The sequence below is a fragment of the Lemur catta genome, chromosome 11 (assembly GCF_020740605.2).
Source record: "Lemur catta isolate mLemCat1 chromosome 11, mLemCat1.pri, whole genome shotgun sequence".
Classification (NCBI taxonomy): Eukaryota; Metazoa; Chordata; class Mammalia; order Primates; family Lemuridae; genus Lemur; species Lemur catta.
Genome location: NC_059138.1, coordinates 88,245,816 through 88,269,425, shown reverse-complemented (window position 1 = coordinate 88,269,425; position 23,610 = coordinate 88,245,816). Strand labels below are relative to the sequence as shown.

General features: G+C 44.0%; 1 protein-coding gene across 2 annotated transcripts in view; it reads right to left on the bottom strand.

Moving 5' to 3' along the window:
- The window catches only part of OGDH (oxoglutarate dehydrogenase), a 94,769-nt gene extending 79,382 nt beyond the window's left edge, over window positions 1–15,387 (bottom strand). For both annotated transcript variants that reach the window (XM_045565216.1, XM_045565215.1), the window contains exon 1: window positions 15,234–15,387. The gene's annotated coding sequence lies outside the window, so the exon portion shown is untranslated. The remainder of the gene's footprint in view (window positions 1–15,233) is intronic.
- Window positions 15,388–23,610: the final 8,223 nt, after the last annotated feature.

The window sequence follows — 23,610 nt, the reverse complement described above, 5'->3', positions numbered from 1 at the left end:
ACCCAAAGAAAGAGTATGAATTCTCAGTTTCCTTTTTGCTTCATATGTCCCAGACTAGGTACCAGAGAAGCCTGCAACCTAGAAATGCCAACAGGTGTAGACAAAGCCACAACAAAAGCTTGCTCTCCCTAGCTAAAGAACCAGGAAAAAGGCAGTAAGATGGAAAACTTTTAAATAATTGCTCTATTGTAGCCAAACTCCACAGAAAACACTGTGGCCCCACCCTCACTCCATTCAGGTGATGTCAGAGTAGACATTATGGACTTTCATCCCCACCTGGTGATAACAAGCCCTCCCCACCCTCCTCCTCCACAACAATGTCAGTGGAGACCAGGTCAGGAGGCTGAATTCCAACCGCACCCAGCGGTAAAGAGGCAGCACCCCTCCCTTCCCAGGCCTATCACCAATGCCTAATGGGGAGCTCTTATGTCCATGAAGTGGTAACAAGGAGCCCGTCCCAGGAACAATGAGGCAGCAGCAGTCCAAGTAAGGCTGCTCTGCTCTGCTTAGAGACTTAAATAAGATCAAGAGTCTCGTAACATAACAACCTTGTTGCAGTCAAAGATCACTCCTCACATCAAGAACCAGGATGATCCCAAAGAAAATAAGACAATTTATAGACACTAAGACCAAAATGATACAGATATTAGAGTTATCTGATGAGCATTCCAAAAGAGCCATAATCAAAATGCTTCCATGAACAACCATGAACAGGCCTGAAACAAATGAAAAATAAAAAGTTTCAGCAAAGGAAAAGAAGATAGAAAGAACAAAATAAATTTCAGAACTGAAAAATGCAATAACCAAAATAAAAAACTTGATGGATGGGTTAAATAAAATAATGGAGAGGACAGAGGAAATCAGTGAACTTGAAGATAGAACAAAAGAAACTACCCAGTCTGGAAAATAGATTGAAAAAAAAAATGAACAAAGCCTTAGGGAAATGTGGAACTATAACAAAAAAAAATCCCAGAAGATGACAGAGGGAAGGGCTGAAAAAGTATGCAAAGAAATAACAGCTGAATATTTCCCAAATTTGGCAAAAGACAGAACTTACAGATTCATGAAACTAAACCCAAGCAGAATAAACCCAAAGAAATGCACACTAAGGCACATAATAAACAAAGAAAAAACCTTGAAGGCAGCCAGAGAGAAATGATGCATTGTATACAAGAAAAAAACAAAACAAAACAAAAAAAAAAAACACTTGAACAACATCATCAGAAACTATGGGGGCCAGAAGGAATTGGCATAACATTTCTCATTTTTCAAGTGCCAAAGGAAAGGAAGTGTTAACCCAAAATCATATATCTAGCAATGATATCCTTCAGTAATGAAAGGGAAATCGAGACTGTAAGAGCAAAGGTAACTCCATGACAGGCTAGGCTTCCTGGAATAGGCCTAAGTTTCGTTTCCCCGGCGCTGGCCCTCCCCTTCCCAGAAATGATGCCGATGACCACCGGAGGATCCCGAGACTTGGAGCCGACCAATCAGGAGTTAACGTGACCATGGAACCAACCAATCAGGAGCCGACACGGTCAGCCAGTCTTGAAGGGACAAATGAACTGAGGTAGGGAGGGGGGATGGTGTGCCCAGCGTATGTAACCTACTGAAAAGTATAAAAGCTTGATTTTTACCCCAGGGTGGGGTCCCAGTTCGTGGAGAGGCCACTGCATTGGTGCTCTGGGACTTGGACCCTAGCTCGAGCTAGCCAATAAACTCCTTTGCCTTTTGCAGCCTTGGTGACTCTGCCTCTCTGTTCCTGGGGCCGAGGGAAACCGGTTCTAACATTTTGGGGCCTCATCCAGAATTCCGAAACCCCCGGAACAGAATCCAGACCCGAGGAGGAGTTGGAACTCTGAAAATCCATACGGTGCAGGTAACTAGGCCCTGGGAAGTGACCAGCAGAAGGCCTAGGCGGACAAGCTGGAGGGTCGCTGGTTGGGAGCAGAGGGAGACGTCCTTCGCCCCCTCGGTAGGTTTCCGGCGCAGGCCCGATAAGGGTCCATTTGGGAGGGAGACCAAGTTGGCCACAGGGCCAAGAATCAGGGATTTGTGAAACGTCTTGTCGTCATTGTCGATCCGTATTATTGTCTTGTCGCCATCATCGTTCTGTATTTGAGTTTTTGGTGTCAGTTTGTTGCTCGCCTCGTCGCTTTTGTCTGTGTTTTATGTTTCTTCTTCATTCATAGGACTGCGAACTTGATCCGATGTGCAGAGAGACGATTCCCGGTCCCGAAAATTCCTTGATTAACAACAGGGTTAGATGTCCCTTTTGTGGCAGAGGGGACAGAGGAGGGTGGACTGATAATTCTCCACATCCCGTTACTCCTCCTTCTCCTTCGCAGCCTACAGCTTGTCCCAGTCCTTGGCCCGAGACCCCACCAAGGCCCCGGAACCTCATCTCCTAAGGCCATCCTTTTGATGATCCCCTTGGTCTCTGGAGTTACTGCTTTTTGGTTGCAACTTATCTTTCTTAGCTCACTAGCTCTGGCATTCGGTATCGGCTTATACTCCGTCACACCTCCATCTTGGGGACCTCCAAAGAAGTGTGCTCTCACACTTTTCTACTGGGTCGTAGTGGGAGTCCTCCTCGCGTGGCTGAGAACTGCCCCCCCTTCTAATATTCTAACTCTTTTTACATTCGCAGGAATGGGACAGACTCAGACGACGCCTCTGTCTATTCTCATAGATCATTTTAAAGAAGTCAGGGATCGGGCTCATAACCTCTCTGTAGAAATCAAGAAAGGCAAATTTATTAAGTTTTGTGAGTCCGAGTGGCCACCCTTCGGGGTTGGGTGGCCCCGGGATGGAACATTCGATCTTAGTATTATTTGTAAGGTGAAAGAAATTGTTTTCAATAAAGGGTCCCATGGCCGCCCTGACCAGATCCCGTACATCATTGTCTGGCAGGACTTAGTCCAGGATCCCCCACCCTGGTTGAGGAAGATCCTGCCCCCAATAGGACACAGCAAGATCATGGTAGCGAAGGGTGCCAGGAAAGAAGGAGAGTCCAAATCGGGACCCACAAATGGCGCTCCTTCGGACTTGCCCCCTGTTCTTCGGGATTCCACTCCATATCCTGACCTAATAGACCAGGAGTGGAATCCGCCCCCTCCTTATAACCCCGCTGCGGCCCCAGCCCCAGCTGCTGCAGCTCCTCCGGTGGACGGCCCGGCGTACAGGACCTGGCAGCAGGCCACTAGGGCACCAGACCCAGAACCAGTGATGGCTCTTCCCCTGCGTGCAATAGGGCCCCCGCAAGCAGATGGGGAGCAGGCTTACCAATATTGGTAAGTGACCAATATTGCCACTAGTGACTAGTGGTCGACTAGTGATCTCTGTAACTGGAAGCCTCAAAACGCCAACTTCTCGGAGAACCCTAAAGATCTGATTAACCACTTAGATTCTGTTTTGTTCACTCACCAGCCCACCTGGGACGATTGTCAGCAACTACTAAAAGTTCTCTTCACCACTGAAGAGAGGGAAAGAATACAGAGGGAAGCACGGAAACTTGTTCCAGGAGATGACGGCAGACCCACCGCTAACCCAGGGATCAAAGACCGAGCATTACCACTTGAACGACCCCCCTGGGACTACAATGAGGCTGAAGGTAGGGAGCGTCTCCAGGTCTACCACCAGACTCTAAAGATCGGTCTCCGAGCGGCGGCACGGAAGCCGACGAATTTGGCTAAGGTAGGAGATGTTTGCCAGGGGCCGGAGGAGAGCCCAGTGGCCTATTTAGAAAGGCTAATGGAAGCTTTTAGGCAGTATATGCCTATGGATCCCACTGCGGATGAGAGCAAGGCGGCAGTAATGATGGCCTTTGTAAACCAGGCAGCCCCCGATATAAGGAGGAAAGTACAGAAGATAGATAGATTATGTGAGAAGACACTGCAGGATCTATTAGAGGTGGCTGAAAAGGTCTACAATAATAGGGAGACCCCGGAAGAAAGGCTAGAAAGAATTAGATAAGAAGATAGGAAATTCCAGGCTGGGGAAACTAGAAAAGCCAGCAAAGAGATGGCCAAAATTCTTCTAGCAGCTACAGGGAGCACGTTAGGGAGAAAAGAGTTCAGCAAGGAAGGAAAGGGCCGCTCCCGTAGGGGAAGGCTAGAGAAGGATCAGTGTGCATATTGCAAGGAAAGGGGGCATTGGGCTAGAGAATATCCCAAGAAAAAGGGGGGCCCAGGGAGGAGAGCATCGCCTAAGAGAGTCTTACTAGCAGGGCAAGGAGAAGATAGTGAATAGGGGCCGGGCGCGGTGGCTCAAGCCTGTAATCCTAGCACTTGGGAGGCCGAGGCGGGCGGATTGTGTGAGCTCAGGAGTTCGAGACCAGCCTGAGCAAGAGCGAGACCCCGTCTCTATTTTCAAAAAGAAAAAATTATTAATTTTTTAAGAAATAAAATAAAATTAAAAAAAAAAAAAAAAAAAAAAAAAGATAGTGAATAGGGAAGATGGGGTTCGGGCCCCCTCCCCAAGCCCAGGGTAACCTTAGATGTGGAGGGGAGCCCAGTCAGTTTCCTGGTAGACACAGGGGGTGCTCATGCAGACGCTGGGACCTTGGAGGTGGCCGGTAGAGTACCTGTCCAGGAAGCTAGATCCAGTAGTGGCAGGATGGCCGGCGTGCCTGCGGATCATCGCAGCTACTACTTTGCGGGTCAAAGATGCCGACAAGCTCACCCTGGGTCAGTGTCTGCAAATTACCACCCCTCACGCCATAGAGGGGATCCTGAAGCAGCCGCCAGGACGATGGATTACAAATGCGAGGCTGACTCACTACCAGGGACTTCTGTTGGACCCTCCTCGTATCGAGTTCCGGACTCCTGCCATCCTGAACCCGGCCATGCTTCTGCCAGATCCTGAGCCGGCAACGCCCAAACATAGCTGCCTTGAGATCCTGGCCGAGACCCAGATGGCCCGGAGGGACCTGCAAGACCACCCCCTTGCGAACAGCGACCTGACCTGGTTCACGGACGGGAGCAGCTTCGTCCGGGACGGACACAGGTATGCAGGGGTGGCCATAGTAGAAGGACAAGGCAAGTTTATCTGGGCTACATGCCTTCCACAGGGGACATCTGCCCAGAAGGCTGAGCTGGTTGCATTGACAGAAGCCCATTGCCAGGCCCAAGGAAAGAGGCTGACGGTGTATACCAACAGCCGCTATGCCTTCGGGACAGTGCATATACACGGAGCCCTCTATAAGGAAAGGGGCTTCATCACGGCAGAGGGCAAAGAAATCAAGCATAAGCCTGAACTACTTCAATTGCTAGAAGCCATCCTGTTACCAAAGGCAGTGGCTGTAGTCCACACTCCGGGACACCAGAAGGGGGACTCACCAGAAGCTCGAGGCAACTGGGCCGCGGATGCCGAGGCCAAGAGGGTGGCAGAAGGACCTACACTGACAGATGTCCTGCACTTGAGCCTGCTGCCCCCGGGGATGGGAGAGATACCCCCTCAACTGGACTATTCCAGTACGGACATGAACTGGGCCAGAGAAGAACTGCAGGCGACACAGGGTAAGGACGGCTGGTTCCAGGATGGAGAGCACCGCCTAGTAGTTCCCAAAGCCTTGGGGAACCACCTGCCAGGACACTTGCACCAGACAACGCATCTCAGCAAGAAGAAGATGTTACAGCTGCTAGACACTGTGCAACTCCGTTTCAAATCACAAGGAAAGATAGCAGAAAGCATTGTCAAGAACTGTTGTGTCTGCCAGGTTACGCAGCCTGGGACGATCAGAGGGACCCATGCAGGTACCAGGAAACGGGGGAGGTGGCCAGGATTGTTTCGGGAAATAGATTTTACGGAGGTAAGACCATGGAAATATGGGTACAAGTACTTGCTGGTCATGGTAGACACCTTCTCAGGGTGGGTAGAGGCTTTTCCTACTAAAGGAGAAACTGCTTTAATAGTGGCAAAGAAAATGTTAGAAAAAAATAGTTCCCAGGTACAGGCTGCCAGAGAGCATAGGGTCTGACAATGGGCCAGCCTTCACAAGTCAAGTCAAGTTAGTCAGGGGCTAGCCCGGGCTCTGGGGACAGATTAAAAATTACATGGTGCATATAATCCCCAGAGCTCGGGGCAGGTAGCAAGAATGAACAGAACCCTAAAGGAGACTTTGACTAAATTGGTTCTGGAGACTGGCGGGGACTGGGTGACCCTCCTTCCCTTTGCCCTGTTCCGAGCCTGGAACACCCCCTACCATTTAGGCCTAACCCCCTTTGAGATAGTATACGGTGCTCCTCCACCTGTAATACCAAAAGTGAAATCTGGGGCTCTGCCTAAAAACCCATGAAGTTTATAACAGAACCTTTGGAACTGCCCCTCTTAACACCTGGTGGCCAGATCTGTACTTCAATTTAGAACAAATAGCCCCGATTCCCCAAGACCCTGAATTCACAGGACTGGGGCGGGACTGGTGGAGTAATAACTCATATGGGGGAGGTGGCAGTGGTATGAGGGAACGGAGCGTATCAATGAGTAGAAATGGGTTTTATGCATGTCCTGGGTTTAGGACAGGGGAGATAAGACGCACATGTGGGGGAATTGAGTCTCTTTACTGTGCAGCCTGGAGGTGTGTGACCACCAATGATGGGGCATGGAGATGGCAGGTACCGCCTCTTTTTATCGAAATGTCTTTTGTCCTGCCATGCTCACAAACCAGGTAGGCCTCTGACTGTAACCTGATACATGTAAGGTTCACAGATAAAGGAAAAAGGGACAGATGGTGGGTCTCAGGACTATCTTGGGGAGTTTTACTCTATCAGCGCCCATATTTTGGCACAGTGATACAGCTTGAACTAAGGGTCACTCCCATCTCAAGCGTTGTGGGACCCAATCTGGTGCTGGGGCAGATGCTAGGGGGACAACAAAATGGCCCCCGCCCGACTGTCGCCCCACTTTCACTTTCAACAACCCCCGATGACAGAGGTGGAAGCTCAAGTAGTCCCCAGAGCAGATGAGGCGGGAGCTCAAGTAGCCCGCAGAACAGATGAGTCAGGAGATCCTCTATGGCAAATGCTGACAGCAACTTATGAGGCATTAAATCAATCTGACCCCAACGCTACGGAAGCTTGTTGGTTATGCTATGATATCAGACCCCCCCCTTTCTATGAAGCAGTAGGAGTGGATGCCCCTTTCCACTGTTCGAGAGAAGAGGTCCCTGGGTCCTGCACGTGGGATCGTGAAGGCCCGGGGCTGACGCTTCAGGCAGTCACAGGGAACCGAACCTGCCTCGGAAAGGTGCCCCCTAGCCATGCACAGTTTTGTGCCAGAGTCCACCCGTCTGTAGACCGGACTGGAGGAACAAAATGGGTTGCTCCGGCGCTCAGTGGGTGGTGGATTTGTTCTAAAACAGGTCTGACACCATGCCTCAGCCTGTTTGTCTTTGAGGAGTTAGAGATATTCTGCATCATGGTGCTAGTATTCCCTAAGGTTATTTACCACCAAGAAAATATAATATATGATGCATGGACAAAGGGCACAGAAGGTGCCAGATTGGCTAGAAAAAAAGAGAGCCCTTTACAGCAATAACCTTAGCCACCCTTTTTGGCCTGAGCGCAATAGGAGCAGGGACAGGTATCTCATCCTTAGCGGTGCAGCAAAGGTGGCTTGACAGTCTAAGGGCCGCCGTAGATAAAGATATAGCCAGAATCGAGGAGTCCATCTCCCATTTAGAAAAGTCGCTAACCTCACTGTCTAAAGTGGTGCTGCAGAACCAGAGAGGACTAGACCTAGTATTCCTCCAACAGGGGGGGCTATGTGCAGCCCTAGGGAAAGAGTGCTGCTTCTACACTGACCATACCGGGATAGTAAGAGAATCCATGGCTAAAGTTAGGGAAGGAATGGCAAAGTGAAAAAGAGAGCATGAACAAAAAGAAGGATGGTTTGAGTCATGGTACAATAGCTCCCCTTGGCTGACTACTTTGCTTTCCACTTTATTAGGACCCCTAACTGTGCTTCTGCTCATCCTCACTTTCGGACCGTGTATGCTGAATAGATTAGTGACCTTTGTAAAAGAGCGAGTCAATACCGTGCAATTGATGGTACTGCGGTAACAGTACCAACAAGCTGAGTCGTGACTCCTGCCTAGAAATGGGGGAAATATGGGACCCCATGTACAAGCAACAATGCTTGTAAGAACAAGAAAAAGGGGGGAATGTAAGAGCAAAGGTACTCCATAACAGGCTAGGCTTCCTGGAATAGGCCTAAATTTCGGTTTCCCTGGCGTGGGCCCTCCCCTTCCCAGAAATGACCCCGATGACCACCGGAGGATCCCGAGACTTGGAGCCGACCAATCAGGAGTTAACGCGACCATGGAACCAACCAATCAGGAGCCGACACGGTCAGCCAGTCTTGAAGGGACAAATGAACTGAGGTAGGGAGGGGGGATGGTGTGCCCAGCGTATGTAACCTACTGAAAAGTATAAAAGCTTGATTTTTACCCCAGGGCGGGGTCCCAGTTCGTGGAGAGGCCACTGCATTGGTGCTCTGGGACTTGGACCCTAGCTCGAGCTAGCCAATAAACTCCTTTGCCTTTTGCAGCCTTGGTGACTCTGCCTCTCTGTTCCTGGGGCCGAGGGAAACCGGCTCTAACAAGACATTCTCAGATGAAGAAAAACTAACGGAATTTGTAGCCAGCAGATTTACTCTAAATGAATAGCTAAAGGAAGTTCTCTAAACAGAAAGGGAATGATAAATGAAGGAATCTTAGAACATCAATGAAGAAAGAAATAACAGAAAGAACAAATACATGGGTACGTATAATTTCCTTATTTCAAGTCTCCTAAATTATGCTTAATGGCTGAAGCAAAAATTATAACATGTCTGATGTAGTTCTAAATGTACGTAGGAAGTTAAGACAATTTTAAATGGGAGAGGGTAGCTGGGCATGGTGGTACATGTCTACAGTCCCAGCTACACAGGATAACGTAGGAGGATCACAGTAGCCCAGAAGTTTGAGGCCATAGTGTGCTATAATCGTGGCTGTGAATAGCCACTGCACTCCACCATAGACAACATAGCAAGACCCCATCTCGAAAAATTACTTAATTAAACTAATAAGTTATATCTATATAATATAATACCTAGACAACTACTAAAAAAATCTGTATAAAGATATACTAAAAGCTGGGCACGGCGGCTCATGCCTGCAATACTAGCACTCTGGGAGGCCGAGGTGGGCGGATCGTTTGAGCTCGGGAGTTCAAGACCAGCCTGAGCAAGAGCAAGACCTCATCTCTAAAAAAAATAGAAAGCAATTAGCTGGACAACTAAAAATATATAGAAAAAAATTAGCCAGGCATGGTGGCACATACCTGTAATCCCAGCTACTCGGGAGGCTGAGGCAGAAGGATCGCTTGAGCCCAGGAGTTTGAGGTTGCTGTGAGCTAGACTGATGCCACAGCACTCTAGCCTGGGCAACAGAGCGAGACTGTCTCTAAAAAAAAAAAAAAAAAAAACTAAAAACATCATACATGAAAATGAAATTCTAAATATGTTCATCTAACCCATAGGAAGTCAGGAAAAAGCAGAAAAATTAAAAGCAGAGCAAAAAACAAAGAATAAAGTGGAAAACTTAAGTCCTACAATAATAATTACATTAAATATAAATGATATAAATATACCAATTAGAAGACAGAGATGGACAAGTGGATAAAACAGGACCCAACTGTATGCTTGTCTATAAGAAAGTCATTTCAAATATAATAATATAGTAGATTAGGCAGTCTCTAGGGGAAAAAAAATCCTTATATAATGCTATAAGATTGAAGGTAAAACAATAAAAAATAATGCAGTATATCATGCAAATATTAATCAAATAAAAGCAAAAGTGGCAATATTATGATGGATAAAGTTGACTTCAGAGCAAAGAAAATTACCAGAGACAGAGAGGGACATTATATGACAAAAAGGTCAATCCACCAAGAAAACACAGCAATCCTAAATGCACACGCACCAAAAAAGCTGCTAAATATGTGAACAAAACTGATAGGAGTGAAAGGAGAAAAACCCACAATTATAGGTGGAGACTTCAACACCCCCTTTAACAATGGATAGAATAGCTAGATATAAAATCAGCAAGGATATAGAACTCAACAAAAGCACAAACTACCACAACACATCCAATATGAAATAGACAAATTCATAACCTTATAATTATTAAAAAATTTTAATTTGTAATTTAAAAGCTCCTGAAAAAGCAATTTCTAGGCTCAGATGGTTTCATTAAAGAATTCTACCAGATGAATTCTAGTAGATAAATTAGTTTCAACTCTACATATCTTCCAGAAAATATAAAAGGAGGGAACACTTACCAATTCATTTTATGAAGTTATTTCCCTGCTATCAAACCCAGATAAAGACAGTACCAAAAGAGTTTCAGACTAATATCCCTCATGAATACAAATGCAAAAATACTTAACAAAATATTATCAAATAGAATTCAGCAATATATAAATACAATTAGTATACCATGACCTAGTGAGGTGTATTCCACAGATGCAAGGCTGTTCCGATATATGAAAAAAAAAAAAAAAACAAGAAAATTTACCATATTGACAGGCTAGAGAAGAAAAATCAAATGATAATATCAATTGATGCAAATAAAGCATTTGACAAAATTCAACATAAATCCATGAAAAAAACTCAGGAAACTAGGAAGAGAGAACTTCAACTTGATGAAGAGCAACTACAAAAGCCTGTAGCTAACATTCATGGTGAAAGACTAAATGCTTCTAAGAAAACAAGGAAAGGATGTCCACCGTCATCCCTCCTATAAACACAGACATTGTACCCAGTACAATTAGGCAAGAAAGGGAACCAAAAGGCATACATATCAGAAAGTAAAAAATAAAACTGTTCCTATTTGCAAATGACATGACAGTATGCATAGAAAACTGAAAAAAATCTAAACACTCACTGAGTTCAGCAAGGTCACAGGATACAAGATAAACATACAGCACCCAAGTGTATGTCTACATACTAGCAATGAACCCATGTAAAGCAAAATTTTAAAAACAGAAACACCTAGGTGTACATCTAACAAAGCATGGGCAGGATCTGTATGTTGAAAACTACAAAGCACTGACGACAGAAATCAAAGAGCTAAGTATATGGAGAGCCATACAATGCTCACGGATTAGAACAGTGAACACTAAAATTGTTTGTAGAAGATTCTTCGACATATATATGTAAATGCAAAAGAACTAGATTAGCTAAAACAATTTTGAAAAAGAAGAATAAAAGTAGGAAGAATCAATCTGATTTCAAGACTTACTATGCACCTGTAGTAATCAAAACTGTGTGGTACTGGTGATGGAACAGGGAACTCAGAAACAGACCCACAAAAACAAGCACAGACAACTGATTTTTGACAAAAGTGCAAAAGCAATTCAAGGGAGGAAGAACAGTCTTCTCATACAAATGGCACTGGTTAGATATTCATAAGCAAAAAAACCAAGAAACATTCAACCTAAACTTGATACCATATACAGAAATGAACTCAAAATGAATCACAAATTTAAATGTAAAACATAACTATAAAACTTTCAGAAAAGTTCACAGGATATAATCTTCAGGAACTTGGGCTGGGCAAAGAGCTTAGACTTGACACCTAAAGCACAGTCTAAAAGACAAAATTGTTAAACCAGACTTTATCAAAATTATAAACTTTTGCTCTGCAGAAGAACCTGTTAAGAAATGAAAGGACAGGCCGGGTGTAGTGGCTCACACCTGTTATCCCAGGACTTTTGGAGGCTGAGGCAGGAAGATCACTGGAGGCCAGGAGTTTGAGACCAGGCTGGGCAATGTAGTGATACCATGCCTCTATAAAAACAGAAAAATTAGTCAGGCGTCTTGGCACGCACCTGTAGTCCCAGCTACTTGGGAAGCAGGAGGATCATCTGAACACAGGAGTTGGAGGTTGCAGTGAGCGATGATAATGCCACTGCACTCTAGCCTGGGCAACAGTGTGAGACCTTGCCTCAAAAAAAAAAAAAAAAAGAAAGAAAGAAAGAAAGAAAGACAAACTACCAACTAGGAGGAAATATTTGCATTTGCAAACCACATAACCAACAAAGGACTAGTATCTAGAATATATAAGGAATTCTCAAAACTCAACATTAAAAAAAAAAAAAACTAAATCCAAGCACAGAATGGGCAAAAGATACAGACAGACATTTCACCCAAGAGGATATACAGATGGCAAATAAGCACATGAAAAGATGTTCAACATCATTAGCCATCAGGGAAAGGCAAATCAAAACCACAATGAGACATTGTTACACATCTATTAGAATGGCTAAAATAAAAAATAGTAACATGACCAAATGCCAGCAAGGGTGTGGAGAAACAAGATCACACATACATTGCTGATGGGAATGTAAAATGGTAAAACAGTTTGGTTATTTCTTTAAAAAGGAAGCATGCAGGCCAGGTGCAGTGGCTCACGCCTGTAATCCTAGCACTCTGGGAGGCCGAGGTGGGAGGACTGCTTGAGCTCAGCAGTTGAAGACCAGTCTGAGCAAGAGCGAGACCTTGTCTCTACTAAAAATAGAAAGAAATTAGCTGGACAACTAAAAATATATAGAAAAAACTAGCCGGGCATGGTGGCGCATGCCTGTAGTCCCAGCTACTCAGGAGGCTGAGGCAGGAGATCACTTGAGCCCAGGAGTTTGAGGTTGCTGTGAGCTAGGCTGACGCCACGGCACTCTAGCCTGGGCAACAGAGTGAGACTCTGTCTCAAAAAAAAAAAAAAGATAAAAAAAAAAAAAAAAGGATGCATGCACTAGGGCAGTAGGACCTAGTGATTGCATTTCTGGGCATTTATCTCAGAGAAACGTCAATTTATGGTCACATAAACCTGTATATGAACATTTATAGCAGCATTATTTGTACAGCCAAAGATTGGAAACAGCCCAGATGTCCTGCAATGGACGAATAGTAAAACCAACTACTTGTGGTATATCCACAGCCTGCATGCAACAAAAAGGAACAAACTACTGATACACACAACAGTCCTGGATGAATCTCCAGAGAATTATGCTAAGTGGAAAAAGCCAATCCTAAAAGGCTGTGTGATTCCCTTTATTTGGCATTCCTGACACACCAAAATTAGGAAAATAGAGAACAGACTACTGGTTGCCAGGAGTTGAGGGAGGGGGGGCAGGAGGGACATGGGTGTGGCTATAATAAGAAGGCAACAGGACCCGATCCTTGAAGTTATGGAAATGTTCTGTATCTTATTAATTACAATATCTGATTGTGATATTTACTATAGTTTTGCAAAATGTTACCACTGGAGAAAAGTGGGTAAAGGGTTATGGGATCTCTCTGTACTATTTGTTATGACTGCATGCCATAAATTTTTATGTATAATTTCTTAAAACTTTACAATTCTCAAAATGAATTTCTCAATAATATGTAGTTATCTCAAAATAAAAACTATCTGAAAAATTTAAAAGTAGATGTACTGTATTTTTTTTCAAATGGGGCCAGTGAAGAGTGAGATCGTTTGAAAAGCAGCTCCTTGGCCGGTTGCCGTGGCTCACGCCTGTAATCCTAGCACTCTGCGAGGCCGAGGTGGGAGGATCACTCACGGTCAGGAGTTCAAGACCAGCCTGAGCAAGGGCAAGACCCCGTCTCTACTAAAAATATAAAGAAATTATATGGACAGCTAAAAATATATATAGAAAAATTAGCCGGGCACCGTGGTGCATGCCTGTAGTCCCAGCTACTCGGGAGGCTGAGGCAGAAGGATCCCTTGAGCCCAGGAGTTTGAGGTTGCTGTGAGCTAGGCTGATGCCAGGGCACTCTAGCCCAGGCAACAGAGCCAGACTCTGTCTCAAAAAAAAAAAAAAAAAAAAGGCAGCTCCTTTGTGATGCAGATATATTAAATAAGGTAAACATTGGTATTTAACAAACTGTGCACTCAAATTTAAACAAAAGCAACAGAAATTCATGTCTGAGTATGTATTTCTGAGATTCAAGTTAGTCTTTAAAAGTGAATTGTAGTGATGGCTGTGTAACTATGAATACATTACAAATCACTGAACTGTGCACTTTAAATGAGTGAATTGTATGGTATGTGAATTATATCTCAGTAAAGCTGTTATTTAAGGGAAAAAAATAATTTAAATGTGAAAAGTACTCTCAAAAAAATGAGGATACACTGATCTTTATCCAACTTTCCAAGAACCAGTCCTCAGCTACTTTACAAAGCTTGAAAAGTGTTATGTATTTTCCTATCAAGTGATTCTGCACAGCAAACTATGGTTTGACTGTGGTACACAGAGCTGCCCTGCAAAAGAGGCTTCAAATTCCAGGCCACCCATCCTAAGGTCAGCTGCTCAAAGCAGTGTACCTGGAAATCAACTTCAAAGTACAGACTGCAAAACAAGGCACAAGGAAATCCCGAGTCCTCTTGGCGCTCTGTTCTGGGGAAAGGGGCGGAGACGGCAGGTAGGGCACACTGAGGTCAGGGTGTAGGCACAGCCGTAAAGTTTTCTATTAAATCTCAGCACCTAACAACTCACATCCAAGTCAGATACAATTTCGAGAGGGGGAAAGATGCCTGAAAGCTGTTTCTGCGGGAAATAGGCTTCATCTCAGTCAACCTGTTTGACCCAACTCTGGCCAGCAGGTGCGGGGACAGCGCCAAGGTCAGCGCCGTAACCCGCGCGTGCGGCCCCAAGCCAGGCTACCCCCAAGCTGGACGCTTCCACAGAACGCGAGGACGCAATCCAAGCAGGCTAGCGTCTTACGGACAAAGCAACGCGGACCACTCGGGCGGGAAGGAGGGTGCGGTCCGCTGGAGAAGGACGCGGTCAGACCGCGGCCTGCCACGTGACACCCGTCGAGCCCTTGGGGTCACCCTGGCTGCCGCGCCGCCCGCTCCCTCACATCCGCCGCCCAGACCGCCCCGCGCTCACCCACAACCAATGGCGCCCCGCTCCGCGCCCCGCGCGACCTCGGCGCGCGCCCGTACCCGCCAATCTCCGCCTGCCGGGCGGGCACTGCCGCGCCATTGGCTACCATGCCCGTCCGTCAGGCCCCGTCCCTCCCACCACCCTCCGTCAGCCTTGCTCCATCCAGCTCCACTCCCCTGTCACCGCGGCGCCCGCGGCATCAAGGGCGCGGCGGCCTCGCCCTCTGCCACGAACTCCGACCCCGGACCGACAAGCGCCGCACCTCCTGGTACTGCGCTGGGATCGGCGGCAACACGCACTTACCTGTCTCCGGCTCAGCTCCACCCGAATGAGGCGCCGACACCCCACTCCGGGGCACCAAACTCTCGGCCCCGCCCTGGCGTGTGGCGTCAGCACGTAGCCCTACCCCGGAGGAGATGGCCCGCCCATCTCGCTGTAGGCGGGATTGTGACGTCACAGAACCGCGCCGGGCGTGACCGCGCAGGTGGGGGCGTCGCGGCAAGCCAGAGCCCGCCTTTTTGCGCAGCCGGAGAGGACGTCTAGTCTGTGGACTTCCTATGGCTTCTAAGATCATTTTATAAAACTAAGATGTGTTCAACACCTCATAGGAACCCATCAAGTGATAGTTGCCTTGATGAGAAATTTTTCACCGAACAAAATAAGTAATTTGAATAACAAAATCTGCTTTACTGAGCATTTGTTTTGCTCCATGCTTTTTTTTTTTTTTTTTTGAGACAGAGTCTCACTCTGTTGCCTGGGCTAGAGTGAGTGCCGTGGCGTCAGCCTAGCTCACAGCAACCTCAAACTCCTGGGCTCAAGCGATCCTCCTGCTTCAGCCTCCAGAATAGCTGGGACTACAGGCATGTGCCACCGTGCCCAGCTAATTTTTCTATATATATTTTTAGCTGTCCATATAATTTATGTTTTTAGTAGAAACGGGGTCTCGCTCTTGCTCAGGCTGGTCTCGAACTCCTGAACTCAAACAATCCTCTCGCCTTGGCCTCCCAGAGTGCCACCACGCCTGGCTGCTCCATTCTTTCTGACTAGCGCTTCACTGGCACTATTGTGTAACAACCCGTGAAAAGGATGTTGCTATTTCCAGTCTACAGATGGCAAGAAGTCACGCTGGGACCCCACTTGGGTTGTTCTGACTACCAGAGCCACCTACCAAAAAAGATAAAACGCTAATTAACCAACTACACCCTGTTGATAGATTTTTCCCTATTTCAATATGTTAAAATTTGAAGGAAAAGTTGTATCTAAGAGTTGATGTAATATGGTAAGTTGTATTCAGTCACATACTGAGAAACTTAGTTCCTTGCAGTTTTCCGGTCTTCGTTACAGCCAAGAGAAAGCCTCATTTCCTGCTGTCTTTAACTCCGCTTTTTTTCTTCTTTCCCTTTTTGACATAGATCAGACTTTAGGCTCAAAGCTTTCGGTGGGCAATAATATAAAGCTAGACTTTAAACTGCATTGTCTTCATGGTATTTGACAGTTTGTTTATGGCACATGATACTGGTTTTCGCACTTATGATAAAGTTTTCTTTTGTAACAAGTGGTTCTATTTGAATAAAATAGTAAGTAGATACTAGCATGGGAAGGTGGCATCCAAATAACTGGCATTAAGGAACTGTTCCAGGCTAGGCGCGGTGGCTCACGCCTGTAATCCTAACACTCTGGGAGGCCGAGGCAGGAGGATCATTCGAGGTCAGGAGTTCAAGACCAGCCTGAGCAAGAGCAGGACTCTGCCTCTACTAAAAATAGAAAGAAATGACCTGGATAGCTAAAAATATATATAGAAAAAAAATTAGCTGGGCATAGTGGCACATGCCTGTAGTCCCAGCTACTCGGGAAGCTGAGGCAGGAGGACTGCTTAAGTCCAGGAGTTTGAGGTTGCTGTGAGCTAGACTGATGCCAGGGCACTCTAGCTGGGGCAACAGAGGGAGACTCTGTCTCAAAAAAAAAAAAAAAAAAAAAGGTAACTGTTCCAGCCTGCCTTGAATATTGTCTTGGATATATTTTCCCAACAAGATAATGAGCTACTTAAAGACAAGGACTATGGCATGTATCACAGCAGCAGATACTGGGGTGACAAGGGGCAGGAATCTGACCAGCATGATAGTCCCATAGAGGACACAGATATCTGAATCTGGGCCAGTCTTTAAACCAAGGCTATGCCAGCCCTCCACCGGTATGATATAGACTTAGAGCAATTTCTAAAAGAGAAAGGCAAAGTAAGAGGTGTTTTCTTTGGTTTTCTTTTTTTTTTTTTAATAGAGAATGTAAGTACTTTTAAGAACAAAGTTGGACTGATGTGTGGGACAAGGATCTGTAGACTAGGAGACGATGAAAGGACCAAGGAACAAACCTCAGTATGCTTTTTTTTTTTCATTTTTTATACGTTGTGGTAAAATGTATTTAAAATTTGCCATTTAACCATTTTAAGTGTATAATTCAGTGGCGTTTATTACATTCACAATATTGTGCAACCATCACCACTGTTTTCAAACATTTTCATCACCCCAAATGGAAACTCTGCAACCATTAAGCAATAACTTCCCATTTCCCCCTCCCCTCCGGCTCTCCACTCTCCATTGGTAACCTCTATTACATTAATGCTTACATTAGTACTCTCTGTCTCTATAAATTTGACTACTCTAGTTACCTCATGTAAGTGGAATCATACTGTATTTGTCATTTTGTGTGTGACTTATTTCTGGCTTAGCATAATATTGTCAAGGTTTGTCCATATTGTAGCATAGATCAGAACTTCATTCCTTTTTATGGCTGAATAATATTTCATTGCATTAAATATATATATATATATATATATATATATATATATATATACATACAGCATTTTGTTTATTCATTCACCCATTGCTGGACACTTAGATTGTTTCCAGCTTTTGGCTATCGCAAATAATGCTGCAATAAACATTGGCTTATAAGTATCTGGGTATGTATTTATATTAATAATTAGTTTGCATATATATATATATGTATATATATACCTAGGAGTGCAATTGCTGGGTTGTATGGGAACTCTGTCTAGCTTTTTGAGGAAGTGATAAATTGTTTCCCACCACAGCCAAACCATTTTGCATTTCCACCAGAAAACTATAAAGTTTCCAATTTCTCCACAACCTTGCCAACACTTGTTACTTTCTTTTTAAAAATTTTGTCATAACTATCTAGTAAGTGTGAGGTGTTATCTCATTGTGGTTTTGATTGGTATTTCCCTAAAGGCTAATGATGTTGAACATCTTTTCATGTGCTTGTTGGCCATTGTGTATTTTCTTTGGAGAACTATCTATATAAGTCATTTACCCATTTTTAAATTCAGTTGTTTATCCTTTTGTTGTTGAGGTGTAGAAATTCTTTATATATTCTGGATATTAGACCCTACCAGACATGTGATTTGAAACTAATGTCTTCCATTTTCTAGGTTGTCTTTGCATTGCTTTATTTAATTAATTAATTTATTTTTTTGTATTTTTTATTTTTTAAATTTAGATCTTTATTATTTTGCTTTTTTATTTTTATTATATCTTTCCACATCTAATGCCACTGTAGTCTTTGCATTTCTTGACAATGTCCTTTGATGAACAAAAGTTTTCAATTTTTTGGTGTTCTGAAGAGTTTACTTGGGCAGTCCCTGGGGTGGGGAGGGCCTTGCACCTAGAAGAAGGTGTTGAGCCTCTTGGTGGTGAAGTATGTGGCTCCTGCTTTCATGGCAGGACTGGTGGGGCAGTGGGAACTTGATGATGGCATGGTGGAATTGACCACTGGCCCATGGCACTTCCTGGAGCAATCTCCTTCATCTTCATGATCTCAATGGAGCATGCCTAGCACCCTATTACTAAATGGTGGTACCTGCCAGATTAGACCATGTGTTCCCAGTATAGGGTGTGGGTGCTGCTTGGGGAGGTGGCACAGCCTGGTGCCCAAGTTCTTCACCCAAAATGGGGAGCATCCCTCAACACTGTCCACTGGAGACAATTTCTATCAGAAGGCTTCATCTTCAACTGAGATACAAAGTTCCAGAGGCACAAAGATTTGTATGCAGTAGAAGGTTGGTGTGCAGCTTTTAGGGGTGGGCAGGCAGCACCCTACCACTTCATACCCTTGCAGTGTACCCCAGGCCTTCATGGCCTCCCTCTGTGTTAGCCACTACCCACCAAAGGTCAAAAGTTTTTAATTTTGATGTTGCTCATGTCAAATCTAAGAATTCATTGCCAAATCTGAAGTCATGAAGATTTAGATAATTTATCCATTTTGAGTTAAATTTTTGTTTATGACTGTTCAGTAGGGGTCCAACTTCATTCTTTTACGTGTAGAACTCCAGTTGGCCCAGCATCACTTGTTGAAAACTATTCTTTCTCTATTGAATGGACTTGGCACCCTTTTTAAAAATAAGTTGACCATAAATGTTAGGTTTATTTCTGGACTCTTAATTTTATTCCATTGGTCTATATGTCTATTCTTATGCCAGTACCACACTGTTTTCATTACTGTAGCATTATAGTAAGTTTGAAATTGGAAAACATGAGTTCTCCACTTTGTTCTTTTTCAAGATTGTTTTGGCTACAAGGGGCCCCTTGCAATATCATATGCATTTGAGGGTTGGCTTTTACATTTCTGCAAAAAAGGCTGTTGGAATTTTGATACAGATTGAGTCGAATCTATAGATCACTGTGGGTAGTATTGACATCTTAACAATACTAAGTCTTCCAGTCCATAAACACAGGATGTCTTTCCATTTATTTAGGTTGTCCTTAATTTCTTTTAGCAATGTTTTGTAGTTTTCAGTGTCCATGTCCTTCACTTACTTGGTTAAATTTATTCCTAGGTATTTTATTCTTTCCAATATATTTTTAAATTTCTCTCTTAATTTTCTTTTGTGGTATTTCATTACTACTGTATTGATTTTGGGGTGTTGATATTGTGCTCTGCAACTTTGCTGAACTTGTTTATTAGCTCTAATAGCTTTCTTGTGGATTCTTTGGGATTTTTATATAGAGGATCAAGTTGTCTGTGGATAGAAATAGTTTTCCTTCTTCCTTTCTAGTTAGGACAACTTTTGTTTCTGTTTCTTACCTAATTGCTCTGGCTAGAACATCCAATGCAATTTTGAATAGCAGTGGTGAAAGTGAGCATCCTTGTCTTATTCCCAAGCGTAGGGGAAAGATTTCAGTCTTTCACTGTTGAGTATGATGTTTGCTATGGGTTTTTTTTTATAGATGTCTTTTCACATGTTAAGGAAGTTCCCTCGCATTCTTAGTTTTCTGAGTGTCCTTTTTTAAATCATGAGAGGGTGTTGGATTTTGTCAAATGCCTTTTCTTCATTAATTGAAATAATCATGTTTTCCCCATTCCTTCTATTAATGTGACATATTACATTAATTGATTGTCTTATGTTGAACCTGCAGGACAATTCTCCAGGTGACCTTGAACTGACCCAATTCTCCCCCATTTCTCACTTGTAGTTCTCAAGAATAACTGTAAAATGTTCTGGAAATGCAGCATCCTGAGATAAGGGTGAACTACCCCAAACAGCCCTGACTCTGTTATAGTTTCCCTTAGGAACAGGATGTCCTTCAAGGCTTTGTCCCTGGAAGTCATATTTCCTCTGGTATATAAAACCTGGGGTAGACTGCTTTCCAGTGTCCCTCAGCTGTGGTACAAGTGGGGCAAGTGCAGACAAGACTCTACCTACCCTGAGCACCTTTGCTGAGCCTCGGGGGACTGCTTCACCCTGAATCCTAGGTTTCTGTTGTCCCTTACTACCTATTTATAAATAATGAACTTGCTTCATGTAAGATATTGTGTGTGTGAGTGTTCTGCTTCCCTGGACTCAGGCAAGTGGTAAAAGTGCAGCCCAAGGTGTGGTGGGCCGAACTGGCAACCAGTGCACAGTGAGCCTGTGTTGCAGGACCACTCTTACATTCATGGGCTAAATCCCACTGAGTCATGATGTGTAATCTTCTTAATATGCTGTTAGATTTGGTTTGCTACTATTTTTTGAGGATTTTTGCCTTTATATTTATAAGAGATATTGGTCTTCTTTCTTTTCTTATGATGTCTTTATCTGGCTTTAGTATGAGGGTAATGCTGGCCTCAGAATGAGTTAGGAAGTGCACCCTCTCAATTTGTTAGAAGAGTTTAAGAAGGATTGGTGTTAATTCACCAGGGAAGAGATCTATACCTGGACTTTTCTTTATTGTGTTCCTTTAGGTAATTTGCATGTTTCTAGGAGTTTGTTTGTTTAATCTAAATTATCTAATATCTAACAGGCATGCAGTTCATAGTATTCTCTTATTATCCCATTTATTTCCATAAGGTCATTAAATGCTTCCATTTTCATTTTTGGTATTAGTTATTTGTGTCTTCTTTTTCCTGTGTTAGTTTAGCTGAAGGTTTGTCAATTTTGTTGATCTTTTCAAAGAACCAACTTTTGCTTTCATTGACTCTATTGTTTTTCTAGTCTCTATTTTACTTATCCCTACTTTAATTTGCTGCTAGTTTTGGGTTCAGTTTTTTTTTTAGTTTTTCATGGTATAAATTTAGGTTATTGATTTGGTTATCTTTCTTCTTTATTTTTTTATTTTTTTTTTTTGAGACAGAGTCTCGCTCTGTTGCCCGGGCTAGAGTGCTATGGTGTCGGCCTAGCTCACAGCAATCTCAAACTCCTGGGCTTAAGCAATCCTCCTGCCTCAGCCTCCCCAGTAGCTGGGACTACAGGCATGCACCACCATGCCTGCCTAATTTTTTGTATATATATTTTTAGTTGTCCAGATACTTTCTTTCTGTTTTTAGTAGAGATGGGGTCTCACTCTTGCTCAGGCTGGTCTCAAACTCCTGACCTTGAGCGATCCACCCGCCTGGGTCTCCCAGAGTGCTAGGATTACAGGCGTGAGCCACAGCGCCCAGCCTATTTTTCTTCTTTAAATGTAGACATTTACAAATATAAATTTCCCTCTGAGCATTGTCTTCACTGCATCCCATAACTTTTGCTCAGTATGCTTTTTCATCAAAGTATACATTGTGCATTAATTCCACAGATATTTATACTAGTTGGTTCTAGGTGCTGGGGATACAGTGGTGAACACAATAGAGAGGCATCATCTATGCTGTCATGGAGCTGACATTTTAGAGTAAACAAACAAGGTAGCAATTGACAGTTTGAAAGCCATAAAACAGGCTACTGTGATAGAGTGGCAGTAGCACTGCTTTTGTTTTCAATTTTTATTTTATTTTGTAAGTAACATTCTATGGTTCAGGAATCAAAAATACATTTAAAGATCTTATTTGGAAAGTCCCTCACCCCTGTCACCATCCACCTCATTCTATGTTGCCTTGCCAGACCGCTTTCCTGCTGGGATTAACTTCTTACCTGTTGGATCGTCGGGCAATCTGGTATCCATTCCAGGGTGAGAGCAGAGGTAGAAGGAATTCAGGGGCTTGGTAGTTGCCATTTACCAACCAGGAGAGTATTTCTATATTTTAACCAGCACAAACATACTGGTGTATATCGGCTGAATATTCACGTTACCTGTGACCACTTATATTAGTTCCTTATATATTCTTCCAGTGTTTTTTTATGCAAGTACAAACACCAAGGATAGTTTATTATGTACTCTCTTCTGCACCTTGATTTTTAAATTTAATAATATATCCTGGAAATCTTTCTGTATCAGTTCATAGAGAGCTGTCTGACTTTTTTCCAGTTATATAACTGCATTGTGTGGTTTCAGTGGGGATAGCTCAGCTGTGTTCCATGTGGTATTGGCTGGAGCAGCTCCAGTGGGACTGAAGGACCCAAAATGGTTTCATTCCAATGATTGATCCAGTCTGGTGGGCTGGACCTCATGCAACCTGGGTTTCAAGAGAATGAAAAATGGAAGCTACAACATCTCTTATGGACTAGGCTGAGAAGCCATATAGCTTCTCTTCCACTGCACTGATTTGGTCAGAGCAATCCAAGGGGCCAGTCCATATTTAAATGAGGTGGGGAGATAGACTCCACCCCTCAATGGGAGGAGCAATATATGTTTACAGGGATTGGAGGAATTGTTGGAAGCCATCTTTGCAGATAGTCTGTCACACCAAGGTCCAGTCAAGGTTCACGTTTTATTTTGTTTTTGTTTTTTTTTCTTTTTGAGACAAGTCTCACTCTCTTGCCTGGGTTAGAGTGCCGTGGTGTTGGCCTAGCTCACAGCAACTTCAAACTCCTGGGCTCAAGCGATCCTCCTGCCTCAGCCTCCCAAGGAGCTGGGACTACAGGCATGTGCCACCATGCCCGGCTAATTTTTTCTATTTTTAGTTGTTTGGCTAATTTCTTTCTATTTTTTTTTTTTTTTTGTAGAGACGGGGGTCTCGCTCTTGCTCAGGCTGGTCTCGAACTCCTGACCTCAAGTGATCCTCCTGCCTCGGCCTCCCAGAGTGCTAGGATTACAGGCATGAGCCACTGCACCCGGCCTTTATTTGGTATTATGTATCTTTGGCCTCTTTCCCTTCATTTCTTCCTTCCTTTCTTCCTTCCTTCCCTCCCTCCTTCCTTCCTCCCCCAGTATATCTTGGAATGGGATGGTCTCTTTTAAACTAGTACATTTCCTGTATTTTCCTTTCTCTCTTCTTGACTTTAGTTTTTTAAGGGTTGAGGCCAGTTGTCTCACAT